This window comes from Lissotriton helveticus, chromosome 1_2, assembly GCF_964261635.1.
Source record: "Lissotriton helveticus chromosome 1_2, aLisHel1.1, whole genome shotgun sequence".
Taxonomy (NCBI): domain Eukaryota; kingdom Metazoa; phylum Chordata; class Amphibia; order Caudata; family Salamandridae; genus Lissotriton; species Lissotriton helveticus.
This window is the reverse complement of record NC_136058.1, coordinates 248,229,330-248,247,774: the sequence shown is the minus strand read 5'-3', so window position 1 is coordinate 248,247,774 and position 18,445 is coordinate 248,229,330. Positions and strand designations below refer to the sequence as shown.

The 18,445-nt window shown below is 54.5% G+C and overlaps 1 protein-coding gene across 1 annotated transcript in view; it reads right to left on the bottom strand.

Annotated features, from left to right (window-relative positions):
- Positions 1–18,445, bottom strand: part of LOC144800408 (vitamin D3 hydroxylase-associated protein-like) — a 387,916-nt gene that overhangs the window by 80,381 nt on the left and 289,090 nt on the right. The window lies entirely within an intron of this gene.

Sequence of the window (18,445 nt, the reverse complement as noted above, 5' to 3'; positions counted from 1 at the left end):
AAAAAAGAGATGACATGGAAATGATAATATTGTAATTGACACAAACAATGAGGCTAGAAGTCAATTATCAGTGAATAATATTCATGACTTAGTGCCTGATTTAGAAATTTGTAGATGGGTTTTTCCTTCGTGAACCTGACGGATATTTGCTGTCTGTTTTATTACATATAAAGCACTTGCAATAAGGCGTGCGGAATACCCATCACATTTGTGACGGAGACACCCGTCCACCAAACTCTAAATCAGACCAGTTATCAACTTAGGAGTGTGCAGTGGTTGTTGAGTGGTTGATGCCATTGTGTCTGGTAATTGCCGAAAATACTGCTGATATTGCTATGCTCATGTGGGAACCATTTTAGGTTTGATTCACAAAGGTAAAGTACGCCAAAAGTCTAACTACTCTTAAATGTCTTTTGTGAATATCAAATGTTAAATTTTACGATAATCGGTATTCACAAAGGGCATTTACGAGTAGTAAATGCCCTTTGTGAATACAAAAAGTCATAAAGTTTGACTTTTGTCTCACTTTACCTTTGTGAAGCGGGCCCTTTGTGTCCAGAATACTGAAGGCAAAGGGGGACTCAGTAAAAATGCTATATTTTGATCAATAGAAAATTAGGCACCTGTAATAGAAAATGCATAATGGTTACTGGTGTCATATCTTAGGGCCTGATCTAGAGACTTGTGGGAGAACCTCCATCTGCCAGGTGATCGAAGCTAATAACATTTGCTGCAATCACAGACCACCACCAGCCAGATTTAGAGATTTTTGCCACCCTGCCAGAGATCTCTATGCCTTCAGAGGAACCGCTGCCACAATGGCTCCACTGAAAGTACTGAATGTTTGCTGAGAGGTCACCATGTTTCTTGCAGCATCTCAGGAAACATTTTGTTTCACCAAACAATCTTACAAAGTGGAAGTTAGCCTTTAAAAAACTAAAAACAAGTGAATCTGACACATTGGGAGACTTGTCCCTGAGTGAGTGGGTCATTTTTAGGTCGTGCCTTGACAGCGCAAGACCTGTTGTATCTCTTCTATGGGCTTTTTGCACACCCACTGATTGCCATTGGTTGTTATGTGTGTCATTTAGAAATGCTGGCTTGTTATTGGTGCATTTGTTTAAATGATTTCACGAAGAGAACATTTTGTTTGGCCGTCACACTGTTATAGACTGTGAGGGCTTCTTCTCCCTCCTCTCGTCTGTTAAAAAAAATAAATTATAGTTGGGGTCGGTCCAGAAAAGATAAGCGCTCTTCTCTCGTCTGGTTCACTTATATTTGGCATCAGCAACAGAAAATAAAAGTGCTCTTCTCCCATCTGGTTTATTTATTTATTTTATAGTTGGGGTCTGCAACAGAAAACAAAAGCACTCTTCCAAGCTCTTTGTATATGAGGGCTGAACAGAGAGGTCTTAGGCATTTTTTTCTGCTGACTTCAAATAATTAATGATCTAGTAATGACAGACATGGGCAACTTTTCTTGGTACCTATTAACCTGCTGGTAGAAGTTCACATCCAGATACCCCCTGAGATGCTGTTTGTAGCCACTCATGGGCGAAGACTTTTTTTTTAAATTGATGCTGTTACAAGTGTTTTTTACAGTGATTGAGTGGTTGCTAAGGAACCTGTTAAGGTCTCCTGCTACGGCACAGATTCCCATATAAATATTCCACAAGGGTTTGACATAAACATCAATGCAGCCAGCTATGTAGCATGAGTCACCTGACAGATTTGCGAGAACTTAAATAAGCAGAGAAAATAATTAAGAGCAATGTTTACTGGATGAATTGAGTTGCAACAAGAGTGCCTGTGGAAAACATTATCTACCATTCTTGCCCCGAACCTAAAAAGTTTCACACCATGAAGTTGCACTATTTATTGGTTTGAAAATACTTAATAACTTAAGTCCTAGTGTCTCCCGGTGCCAGAGAGTTACAATCAAAGAAAGCCCCTGATGTAAAAGGAAAAAACATTCCCTCAGCATTACTCGTGATGGTATTTTATGGTATGAGATTGAAAGTTGACAAAGCAGGGCTTTAGTTGGACTAGGGCATGGCGGGTCTAAGGCCTGGCAGTAATCAAAAAGTGACAAAGTGCTGGTCCTATAAATGATAATAGTCATTGTGGGAAAATGCGTGAAGGAGGTCCACAGCTGTCTGAGAATCTACAGCATCGTTCTAAAAGAAAGCATAGTGCTGACAGATGAGTGGGTGGGTTGTGTGTGTGCGTGTTGAGGGGTGAAGTAAAGTAGAGGACATGAAACTGATCATGAAGGAGAGTAAGAAAATATTAGCTGATGAGGAATATGATGGCATTTGAGTTATGTAAATGGAGGATGTTTGAAGTATGTGGGCAGACAAAGGGGTTGAGTGTCTAAACAGGGAGAGACTGCAGAGGAAAGCTGTTTGAGAGAGCAACACATTCAAAACCACTACCCTTTCCACAGACCTTAGTAATGTTTAGCTCTGTTTTATATTTTCATAGTACTTTAAACATTCAATTATTTGATTGGGCTAACAAGCATTGGAAAACTAATAACAGTATTTTATTGTAGGCATATGTTTGTAGTTGTATGACATGTTTGGAGGCACCCAAATAATGTTCAGGTGGAACGTTGTGTGACTCATGTAATGTAGTGCGAGACACGTTCTAGTGTCCCGCAGGAAGCTGTCATCCCAGCCACTCTCTCGAGGGCTGGACACACTGCACCCCCACACCCATCCATCATGGGTGCCACGAGTGACGTGACCCCGTCAATAAAAGGGCCCGAGTGCACGTGCTCGTGGCCAGATACTGTAGCGTACCTCTGGTGTCTGTGTCCGTTACTCATTATTATGTGGGCCTTAGGCCCACCGTTACAATGGTGACGAGGGGGTACCGGCCCCCGTGCACGACAGCTATGTCTGCATCACAGTAGGAAGAGTGATATACCCTGAAGCACCGCCACCCATCTGACCGCATAGCGTGACCCTGCAACTGTCGGCCGGCACACAGTAGCCTGCGAGTGAGGGAAGGGCACAGAGCTGCCACACTGCTGTGCACGCCCCCGGCCACTGCACACAACCCTTGACAACAGTGAGCGGCCGCAGTGCCATGAGGCGAGAACTGCCCACATCATGTCACGGTGAGGCGCTACAGAAGACCGAGGCTCCGGAGAGCTCCATGGGAACTTTTTCATGCTGCCATCATCACGACTCATAGTCCTGGCGGTCGCTGCCACAATGGAAGAATGCCTCCGCTCACCGTAACAGAAAGTGTGATGACTGGAGTCCAAGCGGCACTGAAAGGAGGGTGGTGAGTGTCCTGTGCCTCCTCTTTATTTGCATATGGCCATGTCTGAACTGGGGTGGCGGAGTGAGCTAAAGAACGGTGATGGATTAAACCCAGATCAGTTGACTGGGGGTGAGTGTTTGTATTGTCAACACTCTGTCCATCACCACCTTTGGTTTTTCTTTGTTCACCCTAAGTTGGCAGGGTATGCTCAGACGTGAGTCCCTTGCTCACTTTGCCACTGGAGTCAAGCAAGCCCGGCTGAAGACGGCTGTAATGCCAGAAACCGGTCCTCGGAAGCTTGATTTCGGTCCAGGGAAGACATGGCTTGGCAGTTCGGGCTGGACTGTTCCCATGAGGCACAGGGTCAGACTGATTTGCATATGGCCATGTCTGAACTGGGGTGGCGGAGTGAGCTAAAGAACGGTGATGGATTAAACCCAGATCAGTTGACTGGGGGTGAGTGTTTGTATTGTCAACGCTCCATCCATCACCACCTTTGGTTTTTCTTTCCTCTGCCTACGAGGCACCAAAGACTGCCCAAAAGCTGCCGACCACACTGGCGTGAAGCAGCACCCAGCACATACAGTGAGCGCAAGAAGTCTGTCACCCACCAGCCTAGTGCGTGCCCATCCAGCGAGAGAGGTAACCAAGGCTGCTTTCCCTTGGAATGAAGCCTGCGCATGAATGAGCCAGGACGTGGAGAAGTACAGGCCACACTGTCCATACTCAAAGAACCTCCATCACCACCTGCAAGCTGTAAGTCGCCCAGCCCATGTGCGACACCCCCACTGTGCCCCTCTACCGTTTGCAGGTGACCAGTACGGTCCAGAGGTTGGCGCGCAGCCATAGACTCTAATTGCCAGTAAGCGCCTGACTCCAGCACCGGATGCTAACACTAGTCAGCCCCACGTGCCAAAAGCCGATAGGAAGGAGTGAGCAACCCAGCAGCCTCTAAGAAGCACCCGCCAGGCTGACACCTCCTGCCGCGGCCCGCGAGAGTGAGGACAGAGACAATCCTGAACACCCAACAAAGTAGACGGTGGCACACCCTACCTGCCGGTGAGCTTCTCTCCCCCGTCCAACCTCCAGACCTCATTGAGGGTTTTCCTTTGTGCTGCAGGACAAGTGGCTGCAGCCCCATCTGGCGGCCACAGCTCCCCACTGCACCTGACATCAAACAGAACTGGCACACTCACAAGCCGGTGGTAGGAGGATGGGGACATCCGGTGGGTTTTAACTCCCTTTCTGCGCCAGCTGAGTGGTTGAACACTGCCAGAGGCCGTCACCGCAGCCAGGGAAGAGGAGAAGCCTGTGGTGTCCAGAAGGAACTGCCGGGCTCTGAGGCTGAAGTACTGCACTGCCACCTAGCGACCAAGAGTGATACTGCTGCAACACAAACCAGGCACAGGAGGAAGAAACAGCCTGCAGTGCGAAACCAGTAGCACGACAACCTCACCATGCCAGGGAGATCCAAGCTCATGCACCCACAGATCTGCTGCGACCAGTAATCCCCCGGACTAGGGACAAGGCGGAACAAGGCTAAGCCATAAGGAATGCCTCAGACTCCACATAACGGGAGAGTGCAGTTCACTCCACCTTAGCACCAAGTGCACAACTCAATCAATCAATCAATCAGCACATTTATATAGCGCACTACTCACCCGGAGGGTCTCAAGGCGCTTGGGGGGGGGGGGGTGTCCACAGCCAGGTCTTGAGCTGCTTCCTGAAGGCGAGGTGGTCTTTGGTCAGGCGGAGGTGGGTCGGGAGGGTGTTCCAAGTCTTGGCGGCCAGGTAGGAGAAGGACCTTCCTCCTGTGGTGGCTCTTCGGATGCGAGGGACGGCGGCGAGGGTGTTGCTGGTTGATCGGAGCTGACGAGTGGGAGTGTAGAAGTTGAGGCGGCTGTTGAGGTATCTTGGGCCTTGGTTGTGTAGGGCTTTGTGTGCGTGGGTGAGGAGGCGGAAGGTGATTCTCTTGTTGACCGGGAGCCAGTGCAGGTCTTCCAGGTGTCCGTGTCGGGGGACGTCGAGGATGAGTCTTGCTGAGGCGTTCTGGATCCGCTGGAGTCTCTTCTGGAGCTTGGCGGTGGTTCCAGCGTAGAGGGCGTTGCTGTAGTCCAGTCGGCTGGTGACGAGGGCCTGGGTGACCGTCTTCCTGGTCTCGGTGGGGATCCAGCGGAAGATCTTACGTAGCATGCGCAGGATGTTGAAGCATGACGAGGAGACGGCGTTGACTTGTCTGGCCATGGAGAGGGAGGAGTCCAAGATGAAGCCCAGGTTGCGTGCGTGGTCCGTTGGTTTGGGTGCGCTGCCCAGGGCGGGGGGCCACCAGGAGTCGTCCCAGGCGGAGGGCGAGGATCCCAGGATGAGGACTTCCGTCTTATCTGAGTTCAGTTTCAGGCGGCTGTTCATCATCCACTCGGCTACGTCCTTCATCCCTTCGTGTAGGTTGGTTCTGGCGGTGGCGGGGTCGTTGGTGAGGGAGAGGATCAGCTGGGTGTCGTCGGCGTAGGAGATGATGTTGAGGTTGTGTTGGCGTGCGATGGCTGCGAGGGGGCTCATGTAGATGTTGAAGAGGGTGAGGCTGAGCGAGGAGCCCTGTGGAACGCCGCAGATGACTTCGGTGGCTTCTGATCTGAATGGTGGTAGGCGGACTCTCTATGTTCTTCCGGCGAGGAAGGAGATGATCCATTCTAGTGCCTTCTCCTGGATTCCGACGTTGCTGAGGCGCTGCACTATGGTGCGGTGGCAGACTGTGTCGAACGCCGCGGAGAGGTCCAGGAGGATGAGGGCCGCTGTTTCTCCGTTGTCGAGTAGGGCTCGGATGTCGTCAGTGGCTGCGATGAGGGCGGTCTCGGTGCTGTGGTTGGCCCGGAAGCCAGACTGCGAGAGGTCGAGGGATCCGTTCGTCTCGAGGAAGGCGGCCAGCTGCTTGTTGACGGTCTTCTCGATGACTTTGGCCGGAAACGGGAGGAGCGAGATGGGGCGGTAGTTTTTGAGTTCGGTGGGGACCGCTGATGGTTTCTTCAGTAGAGCGCTGAGTTCGGCGTGCTTCCAGCTCTCCGGGAAGGTGGCTGTGTCAAAGGAGGTGTTGATGATGTCTCGCAGATGGGGTGCGATGATCGCGTTGGCTTTGTTGAAGACGTGGTGAGGACAGGGGTCGGTTGGGGATCCGGAGTGGATGGAGTTCATCGTCCGGATGGTGTCTTCGGTGGTAATCGGGGTCCAGGCGCGGATGGTGGTGGTGGGGGGCGTCGGTGCGGTCGTGGGGTGCGTCAGTTGTGTGCTGAAGCTGTTGTGTATGTCTGCGATCTTGTTGTGGAAGTAGGAGGCGAGGGAGTTGCAGAGGTCTTGTGATGGGGTGATGTTGTTGTTTCCGGCGCTGGGGTTGGAGAGCTCTTTGACGATAGTGAAGAGTTCCTTGCTGTTGTGTGCGTTGTTGTCCAGTCGTACCGTGAAAGCAGTTCTCTTGGTGGCGTGGATCAGTTGGTGGTGTTTTCGGGTGGCGAGTTTGAGGGCGGTCATATTGTCTGGTGTCGGGTCTCTGCGCCATGCTTTCTCGAGTGCTCGGCAGTTCTTCTTGGAGCTCTTGAGTTCGTCGGTGAACCAGGGTGCTCTCTTGCTGCTGGGTCTGCTGTGTGGGGTCCTCAGTGGGGCGAGGTCGTTTGTGCAGTTGCTGATCCACTTCGTGAGGTTGTTGGCGGCCTGGCTGGGGTTCACTGAGCTGGTGGGTGGGTCCTGGCTCAGGGATTTGGTGAGCTGGTCGGCAGTGATCTTGTTCCAGCTTCTGCGTGCAACCTGTTGCTGGTGGTGCTGGATCGTGGTTCTTCTGAAGCCGAAGTGGACGCAGCTGTGGTCCGTCCAGTGGAGTCCAGTGGCGTGGCTGAAGACGATGTCCTTGCTGGAAGAGAAGACGGCGTCGAGTGTGTGTCCGGCGTAGTGGGTGGGGGTGGTCACCAGCTGCTTGAGACCGAGGTTGGCGAGGTTGTCCAACAGGATTGTGGTGTTGCGGTCATTGTTGTTCTCCAGGTGGAAGTTGAGGTCCCCGAGGAGGATGTAGTCAGTGGATGGCAGGGCGTGCGGGCTGATGAAGTCGGCGATGTCTTCGCTGAATTGTGTGCGTGGTCCCGGGGGTCTGTAGATGAGGGTGCCTCTGAGGGTGGTCTTGGGGTCGGTGTGGATCTGAAAGTGCAGGTGTTCGGCGGTTGTGAGGGTGTCGTCAGTGTTGGTGGTGATGCGGATGGTGTCCCTGTGGATGATGGCGATGCCTCCTCCGGTCTGGTTTCCGCGGTCCCTCCGGACGATCTTGTAGCCGTCTGGGATGGCGATGGCGATGTCGGGCGCTGAGGAGGCGTTCATCCATGTTTCCGTGAGGAAGGCGACGTCTGGTGATGTTGTGTCGAGGAGGTTCCAGAGCTCGACGGCGTGTCTGTGGACGGAGCGGGTGTTGAGCAGGATGCACTTCAGGTGGTTGCTGCTGGTTCTCGGCTTGGTGGGTGCAGGTACTGTGCAGGTCCGGATGCAGGCGAACTTGCAGGAGTGGCAGCTGAAGGGTCCGTGGGTGCGTCTCGGAGTGGCTCGGTAGCATCCCGGGGATCGGCCGGTGTTGAGAGCGATGAGTTTGGTGGCGTCGTAGGTCCATCGGGTCGGCTTCCGTCGGTGGAGGCCAGGGGTCCTGGCACTGGGCGCGGGCCAGGGGTCCTGGCACTGGGCACGGTCCAGGCGCGGACGGGCGCAGACGGGCTTACCTTTGGTGCACCTTCGGCGCTCATTCGGTGCTCCTGCTGCGCACGTCCGCTGCTCGGTCGCTCTGGGGGCGTCATAAGTGAGGAGCCGGGAGGGCGGGTCAGCTGGGTGGCGGGAGGGGGGGCCAATGGGCAGGAGGGGGGCGGAGACGTCGGAGGGCAGTGGCGGGAAGGGAGGACCGAGGGCGGCTCAGCAGTGGCTGGGTCGTCCGGCGGCTGGGCAGGAGGCACACAGGAGGGGTACAGAAGGTAAGAGGGGAGAGGGGAGAGGGGAACACAAGTTTAAAAAACACAGGGCGAAAGGCAACAGTGGAACAGAGGCACAATACAACGGCGGAGTGCAGAGGGGGAGACAAGCGCAGGCGAAAGGCAACAGGGGAGACACAGGTCAAACAGACGGCGGACTGCAGGGCAAAATGAAGGCAGCAGCAGGGAGTGCGCAGCAGTCAGCAAGGCAGGATGCTGGCAGACAACGGGCAGGAGCAGCGGTGTGGGGGCGACCTCGCCTGGAGCAGGCTCAGCGGTCACTCAGTGTTCTCAGCTCCCGCACTGTGGCCACGGACAGTCACTGCACCGGCTCCCCCAGCTCCCACAACCTGTGGCAACCTGGGCAAGCCACCGCAACGACTGCAGCGCCACCTGGTGTCTACCCAGACACCACGTGCTGAGGGACAGATGCACTGCCTTGCCAGAGCTGTTAGTCAGCTGTACTCCACGTGCTCGTGGCCAGATACTGTAGCGTACCTCTGGTGTCTGTGTCCGTTACTCATTATTATGTGGGCCTTAGGCCCACCGTTACAATGGTGACGAGGGGGTACCGGCCCCCGTGCACGACAGCTATGTCTGCATCACAGTAGGAAGAGTGATATACCCTGAAGCACCGCCACCCATCTGACCGCATAGCGTGACCCTGCAACTGTCGGCCGGCACACAGTAGCCTGCGAGTGAGGGAAGGGCACAGAGCTGCCACACTGCTGTGCACGCCCCCGGCCACTGCACACAACCCTTGACAACAGTGAGCGGCCGCAGTGCCATGAGGCGAGAACTGCCCACATCATGTCACGGTGAGGCGCTACAGAAGACCGAGGCTCCGGAGAGCTCCATGGGAACTTTTTCATGCTGCCATCATCACGACTCATAGTCCTGGCGGTCGCTGCCACAATGGAAGAATGCCTCCGCTCACCGTAACAGAAAGTGTGATGACTGGAGTCCAAGCGGCACTGAAAGGAGGGTGGTGAGTGTCCTGTGCCTCCTCTTTATTTGCATATGGCCATGTCTGAACTGGGGTGGCGGAGTGAGCTAAAGAACGGTGATGGATTAAACCCAGATCAGTTGACTGGGGGTGAGTGTTTGTATTGTCAACACTCTGTCCATCACCACCTTTGGTTTTTCTTTGTTCACCCTAAGTTGGCAGGGTATGCTCAGACGTGAGTCCCTTGCTCACTTTGCCACTGGAGTCAAGCAAGCCCGGCTGAAGACGGCTGTAATGCCAGAAACCGGTCCTCGGAAGCTTGATTTCGGTCCAGGGAAGACATAGCTTGGCAGTTCGGGCTGGACTGTTCCCATGAGGCACAGGGTCAGACTGATTTGCATATGGCCATGTCTGAACTGGGGTGGCGGAGTGAGCTAAAGAACGGTGATGGATTAAACCCAGATCAGTTGACTGGGGGTGAGTGTTTGTATTGTCAACGCTCCATCCATCACCACCTTTGGTTTTTCTTTCCTCTGCCTACGAGGCACCAAAGACTGCCCAAAAGCTGCCGACCACACTGGCGTGAAGCAGCACCCAGCACATACAGTGAGCGCAAGAAGTCTGTCACCCACCAGCCTAGTGCGTGCCCATCCAGCGAGAGAGGTAACCAAGGCTGCTTTCCCTTGGAATGAAGCCTGCGCATGAATGAGCCAGGACGTGGAGAAGTACAGGCCACACTGTCCATACTCAAAGAACCTCCATCACCACCTGCAAGCTGTAAGTCGCCCAGCCCATGTGCGACACCCCCACTGTGCCCCTCTACCGTTTGCAGGTGACCAGTACGGTCCAGAGGTTGGCGCGCAGCCATAGACTCTAATTGCCAGTAAGCGCCTGACTCCAGCACCGGATGCTAACACTAGTCAGCCCCACGTGCCAAAAGCCGATAGGAAGGAGTGAGCAACCCAGCAGCCTCTAAGAAGCACCCGCCAGGCTGACACCTCCTGCCGCGGCCCGCGAGAGTGAGGACAGAGACAATCCTGAACACCCAACAAAGTAGACGGTGGCACACCCTACCTGCCGGTGAGCTTCTCTCCCCCGTCCAACCTCCAGACCTCATTGAGGGTTTTCCTTTGTGCTGCAGGACAAGTGGCTGCAGCCCCATCTGGCGGCCACAGCTCCCCACTGCACCTGACATCAAACAGAACTGGCACACTCACAAGCCGGTGGTAGGAGGATGGGGACATCCGGTGGGTTTTAACTCCCTTTCTGCGCCAGCTGAGTGGTTGAACACTGCCAGAGGCCGTCACCGCAGCCAGGGAAGAGGAGAAGCCTGTGGTGTCCAGAAGGAACTGCCGGGCTCTGAGGCTGAAGTACTGCACTGCCACCTAGCGACCAAGAGTGATACTGCTGCAACACAAACCAGGCACAGGAGGAAGAAACAGCCTGCAGTGCGAAACCAGTAGCACGACAACCTCACCATGCCAGGGAGATCCAAGCTCATGCACCCACAGATCTGCTGCGACCAGTAATCCCCCGGACTAGGGACAAGGCGGAACAAGGCTAAGCCATAAGGAATGCCTCAGACTCCACATAACGGGAGAGTGCAGTTCACTCCACCTTAGCACCAAGTGCACAACTCAATCAATCAATCAATCAGCACATTTATATAGCGCACTACTCACCCGGCGGGTCTCAAGGCGCTTGGGGGGGGGGGTGTCCACAGCCAGGTCTTGAGCTGCTTCCTGAAGGCGAGGTGGTCTTTGGTCAGGCGGAGGTGGGTTGGGAGGGTGTTCCAAGTCTTGGCGGCCAGGTAGGAGAAGGACCTTCCTCCTGTGGTGGCTCTTCGGATGCGAGGGACGGCGGCGAGGGTGTTGCTGGTTGATCGGAGCTGACGAGTGGGAGTGTAGAAGTTGAGGCGGCTGTTGAGGTATCTTGGGCCTTGGTTGTGTAGGGCTTTGTGTGCGTGGGTGAGGAGGCGGAAGGTGATTCTCTTGTTGACCGGGAGCCAGTGCAGGTCTTCCAGGTGTCCGTGTCGGGGGACGTCGAGGATGAGTCTTGCTGAGGCGTTCTGGATCCGCTGGAGTCTCTTCTGGAGCTTGGCGGTGGTTCCAGCGTAGAGGGCGTTGCTGTAGTCCAGTCGGCTGGTGACGAGGGCCTGGGTGACCGTCTTCCTGGTCTCGGTGGGGATCCAGCGGAAGATCTTACGTAGCATGCGCAGGATGTTGAAGCATGACGAGGAGACGGCGTTGACTTGTCTGGCCATGGAGAGGGAGGAGTCCAAGATGAAGCCCAGGTTGCGTGCGTGGTCCGTTGGTTTGGGTGCGCTGCCCAGGGCGGGGGGCCACCAGGAGTCGTCCCAGGCGGAGGGCGAGGATCCCAGGATGAGGACTTCCGTCTTATCTGAGTTCAGTTTCAGGCGGCTGTTCATCATCCACTCGGCTACGTCCTTCATCCCTTCGTGTAGGTTGGTTCTGGCGGTGGCGGGGTCGTTGGTGAGGGAGAGGATCAGCTGGGTGTCGTCGGCGTAGGAGATGATGTTGAGGTTGTGTTGGCGTGCGATGGCTGCGAGGGGGCTCATGTAGATGTTGAAGAGGGTGAGGCTGAGCGAGGAGCCCTGTGGAACGCCGCAGATGACTTCGGTGGCTTCTGATCTGAATGGTGGTAGGCGGACTCTCTATGTTCTTCCGGCGAGGAAGGAGATGATCCATTCTAGTGCCTTCTCCTGGATTCCGACGTTGCTGAGGCGCTGCACTATGGTGCGGTGGCAGACTGTGTCGAACGCCGCGGAGAGGTCCAGGAGGATGAGGGCCGCTGTTTCTCCGTTGTAGAGCAGGGCTCGGATGTCGTCAGTGGCTGCGATGAGGGCGGTCTCGGTGCTGTGGTTGGCCCGGAAGCCAGACTGCGAGAGGTCGAGGGATCCGTTCGTCTCGAGGAAGGCGGCCAGCTGCTTGTTGACGGTCTTCTCGATGACTTTGGCCGGAAACGGGAGGAGCGAGATGGGGCGGTAGTTTTTGAGTTCGGTGGGGACCGCTGATGGTTTCTTCAGTAGAGCGCTGAGTTCGGCGTGCTTCCAGCTCTCCGGGAAGGTGGCTGTGTCAAAGGAGGTGTTGATGATGTCTCGCAGATGGGGTGCGATGATCGCGTTGGCTTTGTTGAAGACGTGGTGAGGACAGGGGTCGGTTGGGGATCCGGAGTGGATGGAGTTCATCGTCCGGATGGTGTCTTCGGTGGTAATCGGGGTCCAGGCGCGGATGGTGGTGGTGGGGGGCGTCGGTGCGGTCGTGGGGTGCGTCAGTTGTGTGCTGAAGCTGTTGTGTATGTCTGCGATCTTGTTGTGGAAGTAGGAGGCGAGGGAGTTGCAGAGGTCTTGTGATGGGGTGATGTTGTTGTTTCCGGCGCTGGGGTTGGAGAGCTCTTTGACGATAGTGAAGAGTTCCTTGCTGTTGTGTGCGTTGTTGTCCAGTCGTACCGTGAAAGCAGTTCTCTTGGTGGCGTGGATCAGTTGGTGGTGTTTTCGGGTGGCGAGTTTGAGGGCGGTCATATTGTCTGGTGTCGGGTCTCTGCGCCATGCTTTCTCGAGTGCTCGGCAGTTCTTCTTGGAGCTCTTGAGTTCGTCGGTGAACCAGGGTGCTCTCTTGCTGCTGGGTCTGCTGTGTGGGGTCCTCAGTGGGGCGAGGTCGTTTGTGCAGTTGCTGATCCACTTCGTGAGGTTGTTGGCGGCCTGGCTGGGGTTCACTGAGCTGGTGGGTGGGTCCTGGCTCAGGGATGTGGTGAGCTGGTCGGCAGTGATCTTGTTCCAGCTTCTGCGTGCAACCTGTTGCTGGTGGTGCTGGATCGTGGTTCTTCTGAAGCCGAAGTGGACGCAGCTGTGGTCCGTCCAGTGGAGTCCAGTGGCGTGGCTGAAGACGATGTCCTTGCTGGAAGAGAAGACGGCGTCGAGTGTGTGTCCGGCGTAGTGGGTGGGGGTGGTCACCAGCTGCTTGAGACCGAGGTTGGCGAGGTTGTCCAACAGGATTGTGGTGTTGCGGTCATTGTTGTTCTCCAGGTGGAAGTTGAGGTCCCCGAGGAGGATGTAGTCAGTGGATGGCAGGGCGTGCGGGCTGATGAAGTCGGCGATGTCTTCGCTGAATTGTGTGCGTGGTCCCGGGGGTCTGTAGATGAGGGTGCCTCTGAGGGTGGTCTTGGGGTCGGTGTGGATCTGAAAGTGCAGGTGTTCGGCGGTTGTGAGGGTGTCGTCGGTGTTGGTGGTGATGCGGATGGTGTCCCTGTGGATGATGGCGATGCCTCCTCCGGTCTGGTTTCCGCGGTCCCTCCGGACGATCTTGTAGCCGTCTGGGATGGCGATAGCGATGTCGGGCGCTGAGGAGGCGTTCATCCATGTTTCCGTGAGGAAGGCGACGTCTGGTGATGTTGTGTCGAGGAGGTTCCAGAGCTCGACGGCGTGTCTGTGGACGGAGCGGGTGTTGAGCAGGATGCACTTCAGGTGGTTGCTGCTGGTTCTCGGCTTGGTGGGTGCAGGTACTGTGCAGGTCCGGATGCAGGCGAACTTGCAGGAGTGGCAGCTGAAGGGTCCGTGGGTGCGTCTCGGAGTGGCTCGGTAGCATCCCGGGGATCGGCCGGTGTTGAGAGCGATGAGTTTGGTGGCGTCGTAGGTCCATCGGGTCGGCTTCCGTCGGTGGAGGCCAGGGGTCCTGGCACTGGGCGCGGGCCAGGGGTCCTGGCACTGGGCGCGGTCCAGGCGCGGACGGGCGCAGACGGGCTTACCTTTGGTGCACCTTCGGCGCTCATTCGGTGCTCCTGCTGCGCACGTCCGCTGCTCGGTCGCTCTGGGGGCGTCATAAGTGAGGAGCCGGGAGGGCGGGTCAGCTGGGTGGCGGGAGGGGGGGCCAATGGGCAGGAGGGGGGCGGAGACGTCGGAGGGCAGTGGCGGGAAGGGAGGACCGAGGGCGGCTCAGCAGTGGCTGGGTCGTCCGGCGGCTGGGCAGGAGGCACACAGGAGGGGTACAGAAGGTAAGAGGGGAGAGGGGAGAGGGGAACACAAGTTTAAAAAACACAGGGCGAAAGGCAACAGTGGAACAGAGGCACAATACAACGGCGGAGTGCAGAGGGGGAGACAAGCGCAGGCGAAAGGCAACAGGGGAGACACAGGTCAAACAGACGGCGGACTGCAGGGCAAAATGAAGGCAGCAGCAGGGAGTGCGCAGCAGTCAGCAAGGCAGGATGCTGGCAGACAACGGGCAGGAGCAGCGGTGTGGGGGCGACCTCGCCTGGAGCAGGCTCAGCGGTCACTCAGTGTTCTCAGCTCCCGCACTGTGGCCACGGACAGTCACTGCACCGGCTCCCCCAGCTCCCACAACCTGTGGCAACCTGGGCAAGCCACCGCAACGACTGCAGCGCCACCTGGTGTCTACCCAGACACCACGTGCTGAGGGACAGATGCACTGCCTTGCCAGAGCTGTTAGTCAGCTGTACTCCACGACCGTCAGCCCAGCAGCGCTATAGACTAGAGGAGATTCAGAAAAGGGGGTGGTGATGAACAGAGTGTCTGAATTAAGCAGACCACTCTTACCCAGTCCAAAGATCAGGGCTTGATCCATCACCGTTTTTTAGCTCACTGCACCATCCCAGCTCAGAACCTGGCTACATGCAAATTAGTCTGTTCCTGTCCCAGTGCATGATGGGAACAGGGCAAACCAAACTACCAAGCCAATTCTTATACTGGGAAGGAAACAAGCTTCCGGGGACCGGTTTCTGGCATTTTAGCCGTCGTCGGCCCGGCTTGCTTGAATACTGATGGTGCAATGAGCAAGGGCTCACATCTGAGTATACCCTTCCACGCTTATGGTGGACAAAATGATTCAGAAAAGGGGGTGGTGATGAACAGAGTGTCTGAATTAAGCAGACCACTCTTACCCAGTCCAAAGATCAGGGCTTGATCCATCACCGTTTTTTAGCTCACTGCACCATCCCAGCTCAGAACCTGGCTACATGCAAATTAGTCTGTTCCTGTCCCAGTGCATGATGGGAACAGGGCAAACCAAACTACCAAGCCAATTCTTATACTGGGAAGGAAACAAGCTTCCGGGGACCGGTTTCTGGCATTTCAGCCGTCGTCGGCCCGGCTTGCTTGAATCCTGATGGTGCAATGAGCAAGGGACTCACATCTGAGTATACCCTTCCACGCTTATGGTGGACAAAATGATTCAGAAAAGGGGGTGGTGATGAACAGAGTGTCTGAATTAAGCAGACCACTCTTACCCAGTCCAAAGATCAGGGCTTGATCCATCACCGTTTTTTAGCTCACTGCACCATCCCAGCTCAGAACCTGGCTACATGCAAATTAGTCTGTTCCTGTCCCAGTGCATGATGGGAACAGGGCAAACCAAACTACCAAACCAATTCTTATACTGGGAAGGAAACAAGCTTCCGGGGACCGGTTTCTGGCATTTCAGCCGTCGTCAGCCCGGCTTGCTTGAATCCTGATGGTGCAATGAGCAAGGGACTCACATCTGAGTATACCCTTCCACGCTTATGGTGGACAAAATGATTCAGAAAAGGGGGTGGTGATGAACAGAGTGTCTGAATTAAGCAGACCACTCTTACCCAGTCCAAAGATCAGTGCTTGATCCATCACCGTTTTTTAGCTCACTGCACCATCCCAGCTCAGAACCTGGCTACATGCAAATTAGTCTGTTCCTGTCCCAGTGCATGATGGGAACAGGGCAAACCAAACTACCAAGCCAATTCTTATACTGGGAAGGAAACAAGCTTCCGGGGACCGGTTTCTGGCATTTCAGCCGTCGTCGGCCCGGCTTGCTTGAATCCTGATGGTGCAATGAGCAAGGGATCTGAGTAATCCCTTCCACGCTTATGGTGGACAAAATGATTCAGAAAAGGGGGTGGTGATGAACAGAGTGTCTGAATTAAGCAGACCACTCTTACCCAGTCCAAAGATCAGGGCTTGATCCATCACCGTTTTTTAGCTCACTGCACCATCCCAGCTCAGAACCTGGCTACATGCAAATTAGTCTGTTCCTGTCCCAGTGCATGATGGGAACAGGGCAAACCAAACTACCAAGCCAATTCTTATACTGGGAAGGAAACAATTTTCCGGGGACCGGTTTCTGGCATTTCAGCCGTCGTCGGCCCGGCTTGCTTGAATCCTGATGGTGCAATGAGCAAGGGACTCACATCTGAGTATACCCTTCCACGCTTATGGTGGACAAAATGATTCAGAAAAGGGGGTGGTGATGAACAGAGTGTCTGAATTAAGCAGACCACTCTTACCCAGTCCAAAGATCAGTGCTTGATCCATCACCGTTTTTTAGCTCACTGAACCATCCCAGCTCAGAACCTGGCTACATGCAAATTAGTCTGTTCCTGTCCCAGTGCATGATGGGAACAGGGCAAACCAAACTACCAAGCCAATTCTTATACTGGGAAGGAAACAAGCTTCCGGGGACCGGTTTCTGGCATTTCAGCCGTCGTCGGCCCGGCTTGCTTGAATCCTGATGGTGCAATGAGCAAGGGATCTGAGTAATCCCTTCCACGCTTATGGTGGACAAAATGATTCAGAAAAGGGGGTGGTGATGAACAGAGTGTCTGAATTAAGCAGACCACTCTTACCCAGTCCAAAGATCAGGGCTTGATCCATCACCGTTTTTTAGCTCACTGCACCATCCCAGATCAGAACCTGGCTACATGCAAATTAGTCTGTTCCTGTCCCAGTGCATGATGGGAACAGGGCAAACCAAACTACCAAGCCAATTCTTATACTGGGAAGGAAACAAACTTCCGGGGACCGGTTTCTGGCATTTCAGCCGTCGTCGGCCCGGCTTGCTTGAATCCTGATGGTGCAATGAGCAAGGGACTCACATCTGAGTATACCCTTCCACGCTTATGGTGGACAAAATGATTCAGAAAAGGGGGTGGTGATGAACAGAGTGTCTGAATTAAGCAGACCACTCTTACCCAGTCCAAAGATCAGGGCTTGATCCATCACCGTTTTTTAGCTCACTGCACCCTCCCAGCTCAGAACCTGGCTACATGCAAATTAGTCTGTTCCTGTCCCAGTGCATGATGGGAACAAGGCAAACCAAACTACCAAGCCAATTCTTATACTGGGAAGGAAACAAGCTTCCGGGGACCGGGTTCTGGCATTTCAGCCGTCGTCGGCCCGGCTTGCTTGAATCCTGATGGTGCAATGAGCAAGGGACTCACATCTGAGTAATCCTATTTTGGCCACCATTAGTGTGGAAGGGTATGCTCAGACATGAGTCCCTTGCTCACTGCACCATCAGGATTCAAGCAAGCCGGGCAGAAGACGGCTGTAATGCCAGAAACCGGTCCCTGGAAGCTTGTTTCCTTTCCAGTGAAGAATTGGCTTGGTAGTTTGGTCTGCCCTGTTCCCATGATGCACTGGGCCAGGGACAGACTAATTTGCATATAGCCAGGTCCTGAACTGGGATGGTGCAGTGAGCAAAAAAACGGTGATGGATCAAGCCCTGATCTGTTGACTGGGTAGGAGTGTTCTGATTAACTCAGATACTCTGTCCATCACCACCCCCTTTTGAAATTATTTTGGCCACCATGAGAGTGGAAGGGTATGCTCAGACATGAGTCCCTTGCTCACTGCACCATCAGGATTCAAGCAAGCCGGGCCGAAGACGGCTGTAATGCCAGAAACCGGTCCCTGGAAGCTTGTTTCCTTTCCAGTGAAGAATTGGCTTGGTAGTTTGGTCTGCCCTGTTCCCATGATGCACTGGGCCAGGGACAGACTAATTTGCATATAGCCAGGTCCTGAACTGGGATGGTGCAGTGAGCTAAAAAACGGTGATGGATCAAGCCCTGATCTGTTGACTGGGTAGGAGTGTTCTGATTAACTCAGATACTCTGTCCATCACCACCCCCTTTTGAAATTATTTTGGCCACCATGAGTGTGGAAGGGTATGCTCAGACATGAGTCCCTTGCTCACTGCACCATCAGGATTCAAGCAAGCCAGGCCGAAGACGGCTTGTTTCCTTTCCAGTGAAGAATTGGCTTGGTAGTTTGGTCTGCCCTGTTCCCATGATGCACTGGGCCAGGGACAGACTAATTTTCATATAGCCAGGTCCTGAACTGGGATGGTGCAGTGAGCTAAAAAACGGTGATGGATCAAGCCCTGATCTGTTGACTGGGTAGGAGTGTTCTGATTAACTCAGATACTCTGTCCTTCACCACCCCCTTTTGAAATTATAG